Genomic DNA, 7,877 nt, shown 5'->3' with positions numbered 1-7,877 from the left:
TCTTCTTCCTCCTCCGGAGGTGATTCTTCTTCCGCGTCAGAGTCTACAACACTGATTTACTCCTCCTCCTCCTCCTCCTCCTCCTCCTCCCCTTCATCCCCTCTCCTTGTCTCCTTCTCTCCTTTCCTTAACACTCTCCTTTAATAAATGATTCCTGAACATTGTTCTATGGAAGCCCATTTCTGCCAGTTATAACAATGAAAACTTGGCTTTTTTTTGTGGCCCATTTTAAGTCAAAATTATGTCATAAAAAGTCAGAATTATCAGATAAAAAGTTGAAATTTTTAGATAACAAATCAAATATATGAGATAAAAGGTCATATTTATGAGACAAAAAGTTGAAATTATGAGATAAAAAGTTGAAATTATGAGATAAAAGATCATAATTATGAAATGAAAAATTTAAATTATGAGATAAAAAGTTTAAATTATGGGATAAAAAGTCAAAATTATGAGATAAAGTTGAAATTTTTAGATAAAAATTTTAAATTATGAGATAAAAAGTTTAAATTATGAGATAATCAGATTATGACATTTTCAATTGAGTTTCTATCTGAAAGCATGAATGAGCAATTAATGCACCAAAAAGTGTCAAAAGAGTTCAAATTTTCTCACGTTCCCGTTCATTAAAACGGAGAAATAAATCCAGAATATATGGATTTATTTTTTTAAATGATTAAAGATATGAACGTGAAAGGAAGATACTAATGCAGTTAAACATTTAAATGTTTGAATAAAGTTTCTACATACTACTATTGTGTTTTATCACCACTTCTACTTCAACACTTACCTACTATTTAAACTTTTTTAGCTTCCATTGTAATATAATGTCAGCTCTTAAAAAATAATATTCTGCATTTTATTACCAGTATTATTACACTTTTCATTACCTTTATATTCATTCCACCCAATCCTATTTGGTCCGTGTATCTTTTGTTCATTGGAATTGTCGTTCACAAATGGATATTTAAAAACCAAAAACATATTTGATATGCGACTCAAAACACAAACACTAAAATTAAAAATACATTACAAGCAGGCCTCATTTTAGTGTCAAGGCCACTTGGCCTTTTGTGCATTTTTTGAGGGCACCAAGACCATAAAATAAAACAATGATTTAAGTCCACGTTCATATTGAAACTAATTAAATGACTAGTAATGAGGCTTCTGAGGAAGACTGGAGTCTCGGTTGAAACAGTCCAACATCTCCTGGTAAAGTAAAATGCATCAACCTGGTTCTCTTTAGAGCTAAATGAGAACAAACACCACAGAACATTATTCACAGTCAGAGATACTCTATTATAGAACCTTTGTTATCCTGCTGTGTCATGTTTATTTGCTGTCAACATGTTTCCACTAGACATGAAGCAGCCAACAGGGAAAATAGCAGCTAGGATTTATTCCATAAAAGCCCAAATGTGGAGCCTCTCACACATTCTGATGCCTCTACTCCATCATATACACTCATCTTAATCATTGCATATTTTAAGAATTATTTTAAAGGACAATAAAGGTTCTTGTATGTTTTATTTAAGGCATCTTATTTTGACAGTCTTCTTGTAAATTCTGTGGTTGATTCTGTTAACACACTGCACTCTTATTTTGAAAGCTGCATGCGACAGGAAGTTATTCAAAACAGTAAGTCACAGTTTAGTGTGATTATAAACAACTTTAACTGTTAGCTAATGTTAGCTTGCGGCTACCGAACGGCATAATGCAGCAGTGTATTTAAGTCTCCTTGCTTGGCCGGTGTCTCTTATAGTCTGAGCGCTTCATGCCAGGCTGGAATCAAACCAAACCAAACGTCATCAAAAGATGCTTTTTTTTCTCAAAAGTTGCAGGTGTCAAAGCTGTGTTGACAGGAAAGAGGCAGACTAAAAAAAACGCAAAACCAACTGGGGCAGCGGGGCCTCAGGGCAGATATGTTTTTTTTGAGGGCACGAGGCCAAATTACAAGGCTTTTTACTTCATCTGGGTCAGAAAGGGAGAGACGGATAGACAAAATGTATTTGATTTTCATTTATCTAGTTATAAAAACAAAAATTAACAAAAAAAAAATCGGAAAAAACTTTGCTCATATTCTGCAACCAGAAGTTGTCATTTCCAAAATAAGATAGTGAATCAGAAGCCTTTATTGTCATTGCACAGAGTAACAAGCACTAGTACAACCAAATTTGCCGTCAACCCGTCCAAAACGTATAAAACACACGTATAATCTGTATATGTGGGAGTTCGAGTGTGTCAGCCTGAGACCGGCCTTGATCCAGGGCTGTTTGAGGCCAGATAAGATTGGAATTTGGGCTGTTGGTGAAAGTGGCCGCATGCAGTTTCCCGCTAGCCATCTTGTCCTTACTGGTCTCCGGATCGATCCAGTCACTTTTCCAGGGCCGTCAGTTGCTCCATGATTTTATCCAAAATGAGGTTTGTGACCACAGTCTGAGTGCCGACAGCTGTCACCGTTTTCTGTGTATCTCAATAAACCAGAGCAAAGCCTCCAGTCAGCTAAAGACCTGTTATCAAGGTTCAGAATAGATAAAGATCTTCTATGTCCTCCACGGAGAGATCCGCCAGGCACACGACTCGCCACCTCTCGTCGAGAAGATGGTGTCATTTGCTTTGGTAGACCAGTTGATCAAATCCATGATTTTGTAGTTTGGAGGGCGGTGCAGAGAGTCTCTCAAAGTATAAGACAGAAGTCAAGACGAGACAAGAGGAGCGAAGCAGGAGAAATAAAGGAGGGAGAGGAGAAGAAGAGAATAGTTGGTAAATAAAGTTTATTTTCCTGTCAAATCTTAGTCACACGAATATAATATGCATATTTGTTTGCTTGTTGAGTGAGTATAAAAGCACGTCACTCAAAACGTAAGTTTGTTTGATTATCTAAGTCGTAAAATGAAAACTGAAACAGGAAGTCCAGAGTCAGAAACAGGGGCCGCTCCCCTTCAAAGTAAGAGTCGCGGAGTCTGAAGTGTGCTGGCTGCTTGGCCATGTTTTGATTTAAATTTTTGTTATTATAACTAGAAAACAAAAACAAAATCATGTTTTAAATATAGTCTACTCCCCTCTGACCCTGTTGAATCAAAAAGCCTTGTATTTAGATTTTAATGTTTGTATTTTAAAACAAAAATCAAATCACGACTCATTTTTTTATTTACTATCTTTTGGGAACCGATAATCCAAGGACCAAAAGGTACAAGGACCCTTTTCCTACTTCAGCTTCTACTGACAGCGTTGTGTCTGCTAGTCAGCATCCTCGTCTGATTTCTTCAGGAATTACTTTCTCTCGTCTAAACGTAATATTAAACCGACTGTTGCTGTCTTTGGTTGCACATTTATGTTGAACGTGCAGAAGGTTTTATGCAGAATATTCTCTTGAGGTCTCCAGGGTGGTGCAGAGGGAAGTGTTTATTATTTAGTTTTACTATAGCTGTTTTTATAATAAATAAATTAATAGTGTTACTTTGTCTGCAGACAGGGTTGTACCTGCTGTAAGTGAACACTAGATGTCAGAATGAGACAGTAAAACCTTTAAATATGGTTTTATTTTTTACTAAACTCATTGTATCATGATTTATTTTGCTCCGTTGCTCTCCTGTTGCTGCCAATTTTAAGGGAATCACCTCCAGATGATTTCTTTGCATGTTTCAAAATGATTTTAAGTGCAACTTGCAGGTTAGAGGACAGTAAATAAAATATGTGGCATGTGACAAAAGTCATCTGAAATGTACATTCTCCAGATGATTTCTTTACATGTTTCAAAATTATTTTAAACTGTCTGTTAGAGTCCAACAGGAAGTGTTTGGTCCTAACCTTAGAGAAATGCTGACGGAGCACTAATTCATAAAATATCTGAACCTTTTTTTCAGTTATAGAGACTTTTTTAGCAAAAGAAATCCTTCAGAGAATGTAAATATTGTCCCAAAGACAGAGAGACAAAGACAAAGAGCTGATTGTGACTCCAGAATGTATTTAATAATGAATAGTTCATTAAAGAGACTTTGAGAGACAAACAGCTTGACAGGATGATGAAGAGAGAGAAACATGAGGCTCTGCTGCCTCCTGCTGCTCAAACTCAGCAGCACACACATTAGATTTCCTTTATGATTCAAAGTTCAAAGAGTCAAACATTTATTAGAACAGTACAAGTTATTTCACAGCAATGTTCTCTTTGATTTTACAGCTTGTTTTTTCTACATTCAGAGCAAATGACATAAAAAGGTAAATCACTTTTATTACAAATATTAATCATAAAAAAGAAATCGGAATCTGTAAACTAATATAATGGGACATTATAGATTTTATTTACAGTATTAATTAATTGCTTAATGGTCTTAAATGTTAAATTACAGTAAAACTTGAAATTAATGTAAAACAAATTGTAAAAAGCCTGAGAAGAGAAGACATATTAAAGTAAAAGCTTCATTTATTTTACAGATATATATACTTTAACAACAGATATTTACTGTATATTATCTGTAAAGTAACTTGTAACTGTTTTATCTGTTTATCTGATGGGGAGATGTTGCTTTAATGAATCTCAAATTCAGAAGTTCAGTGAGAAAATAAGATAATACAGAAGCAGATAATGTAAAGCAGCAGGAATGCAGATTTGACTGTGAAATGTTTTTAGTTCAGAGCTGCAGTGGTTTCATGGCACTGAATAATATAATAACATATAAAAACACATAATAATATTCATGCTGAACTGTCGGTCCGCTCCGTACAGGTTGAACCATTTCAACGAGCAGAGACTCCAGCAGGGGGCGCTGACGGCTGCAGAAGCATTTGGCTCCATTCATTTCAATACAAAAATGAAAAAAAAAAATTCTATATTCAATATCTTATATGTTAGTAGTATTAGCAATATATAATAATATTATAATATGAGCTCTGATATTTATGTCATTATTTTTTCTAAATGTTTTTTTCTTTAATGTATATGTATCGGTCGGTGCAGATCTTTTTTAGAAATGGAAAGAATAAATGTGTAAAATCAGGTGTATAAACATAAATATAAAACTAATAAGATTTACATTAAAATTACAAATAAAAACTTTCAATTGTTATTGATATCATATCATGAGTGACATATTTAATTACAGATAATTATTGTAATTTTAAATTAGAAGTTAACTGTATAAATAAAACAGAAACTTTCTTGTTCAGAAATCTGAAATAAATGTATTTTTTTCTTTTTGACATTAAACTTGAATTAACAGTTGTGTTGTTAATAATGAGCTGTTTATATTTAATTACTGATAATTATTGTTATTTTGCATTAATTTGTATGTGATTTAAGAAAGAAGAAATACTGTAGAAATATTATTGTACAGTTTTTATTTTTTTGGTAATTTGTTATTATTAGTGTAAAACTTAAAGTAACAGTTGAGTTTTTAATTTACAGAAAATGTCTGTAATTTGAGAGTTTTGTGTTGAGCTAAAAATAAATCATCATAAAAACAGCTTGTTTGTTGCTGTTGTTGTTGTTGTTGTTGTTGTTGTTGTTGTTGTTGTTGAGTTTCCCATCAATCTGTGAGGCAGAAATCTCCACCTGAGCAGCACTTTGACCAAACTTTCTCCATTCTGAGCTGAGCTTTGTTCATCAATCATTCATCGTCTGATTTATACACATTTTATTAGAGAAAACATGGAGAAAAGTCGGATTATTTGACTCAGAAACACTGGATCCTACATTTCCCATCATGCAGCTGGACAGTGATATGTCATTAACTTGCACTGTAGCGAAATCCGTGTCAGTTTCACGGAAATTTGAGTGATTCCGTGGCTATTCCACGGATTCCTGTGAGACCAGGTTCAGCGGAAAAAGGAGACGTGCATTTGGAAAAACTTGAGTCAAACAGAGCAGAAAAATGTGAAACGCATAAAGCACAAAGCTGAAAAATGTGAGTTTGTTAGAGCGGAAGAATGTGACACACGGAGAGGTGGAAGTGTTGTTGTGATCTTTAGCTGCTAAAGTGTTGTTGTGTTGCCATAGTTGGGGGTTGTCAGGTGGTTTTCTGGAGAAATGGCGTTCTCTGAGACGCCATCTCCGTCTAGCAGGCAGGAAGTGAGGACGGTCCTGCTGGATAACAGCGTCACAGTGGAGCTTCTGTTGGCAGCTGAACAGGTCGGCCAGGAGAAATCATCTTTTGTTGCCCTTTTCCTAACCAAGAGAAACAATACAACAGATTCTTCACAAGCACATGAAATCATCTGTTTATTAAAGTGATTCATGTTGTTTGTACATAGTCGATGCTGCTGATACATTTATTACAGTGATCTTCATCATTTCATCTCTCTGTGTATCCAAGCTTCCAGCAAACAAACAACTTATCACAACATTTTGTCTCTAAATCCTTCAAGTACAAAAGGCATCAAAAATATTCATTAAAATATGAAGCAAAAATAATGTTCTATGGTTTATGAAAGCAAAATCTTCAATGCATCATTTAGTAAAATCCTTAAGAAATAAAAAAAAAGTAAATTCCTGAAGTACAAAAAATAGGCAAAGTTTTAATGAAATAAGCAAAATCCTTCATATAAAAAAATCCTGAGAACAAGATTAATTTAAATTCTTATTATATAAAAACAATATATTTTTCAAATAATTTCTTAAATTGCCAAAGTACAAAAATAACTCAAACTCTCATGAAATGATAAAATTCTCTAATAACAAAAGTAAATGTTTGCAAGTACAAAAAGAGCCACATTAATAATAAAATAAGAAAAATCCTTAATAACAAATGCTAAAAATATAGAAAATCATGAAGTACAATATTAAATGCTAAATTCCAAAATAATTCAATTCCTAAAGTACGAAAATATGCAAAGTTCCTCTGAAATAAGCAAAATCTTAAGTACAAAATTAAGTCAAATTTTCATCAAATACAAAAATAAGTCAAATTCTTTTGAAATCATAAAATTCCTCAATTCCAAATTTAAATACATTAAATAAATCCATTGAAATCCTCCTTGTTGGCACCAAATCCACTATTTACAACATTGACAGAGGGCGGATCCTCTCTCCCAAGCCCCGCCCACAGCGGCTCACTAGAGTAAAGTACCGAAGGGAAACTCTGTAAAAAAAGAAAAGTTGGGAACTCAAAATTTCAAGGCAACAAACTTCGATTAAATTATAAGTTGGACAATTAAACTTAATATTTTAAGTTTTGTTTTTGAGTTTGCTCAACTCTGAATTCAGATTTTTGTCAACTCAACTGTAAGTTGTACTAACTTATAATTTACATCGTAATAACTTTTAATCCTTACTTCTGCTAACTTCTGCAATGTGCTGAATTGGCACGATTGTAACGCCGCTATGAAATGTCAGCTAATGTTTAGACCTCAATTTTGCATTAGCATTGATATGCTAACGGCTACTCTTGTAGCTGTAACAAACAGCGCCGCTAGCATCAGTTAGCCGCTAGCATCAGTTGGCCGCTAGCATCAGTTAGCCGCTAGCTGTTGCTCATGACTGAAAACCTGTTTGTGTTTAAATATTGAAAATGTGCAGGTTGCCTTCTCCAACAAACGACGTACGACACTACACAACACAACTCAGAATAAAATTCCCGTATCATTTTAATTAATTTAATTAAGGGTTGATTTCCTGTATGGACTCCAGCTGGAGGCAGCACAACAACAATGAGACTTCAAGTGCATCTTAAACTCGGAAAGTTGGCTTTCCTGCACTTCCCAACAAAGAAATAAGAGTTAGCAGAACTATTGTCCCTTGTTGTGAACCCCAACTTAAAGATATAAGTAACAACAACTCACCAACTTGTTTTTGAGCAGACAACTGGCTTCCTTTGTTGTGCTAACTTACATTAATACCATAAATGTCAATAATTTATATTTCCAAGTTTTACCAACTTAAA

The sequence above is a fragment of the Centropristis striata genome, chromosome 12 (assembly GCF_030273125.1).
Source record: "Centropristis striata isolate RG_2023a ecotype Rhode Island chromosome 12, C.striata_1.0, whole genome shotgun sequence".
Taxonomy (NCBI): domain Eukaryota; kingdom Metazoa; phylum Chordata; class Actinopteri; order Perciformes; family Serranidae; genus Centropristis; species Centropristis striata.
The sequence above is the reverse complement of the archived record's forward strand: the minus strand, read 5'-3'. Positions refer to the sequence as shown.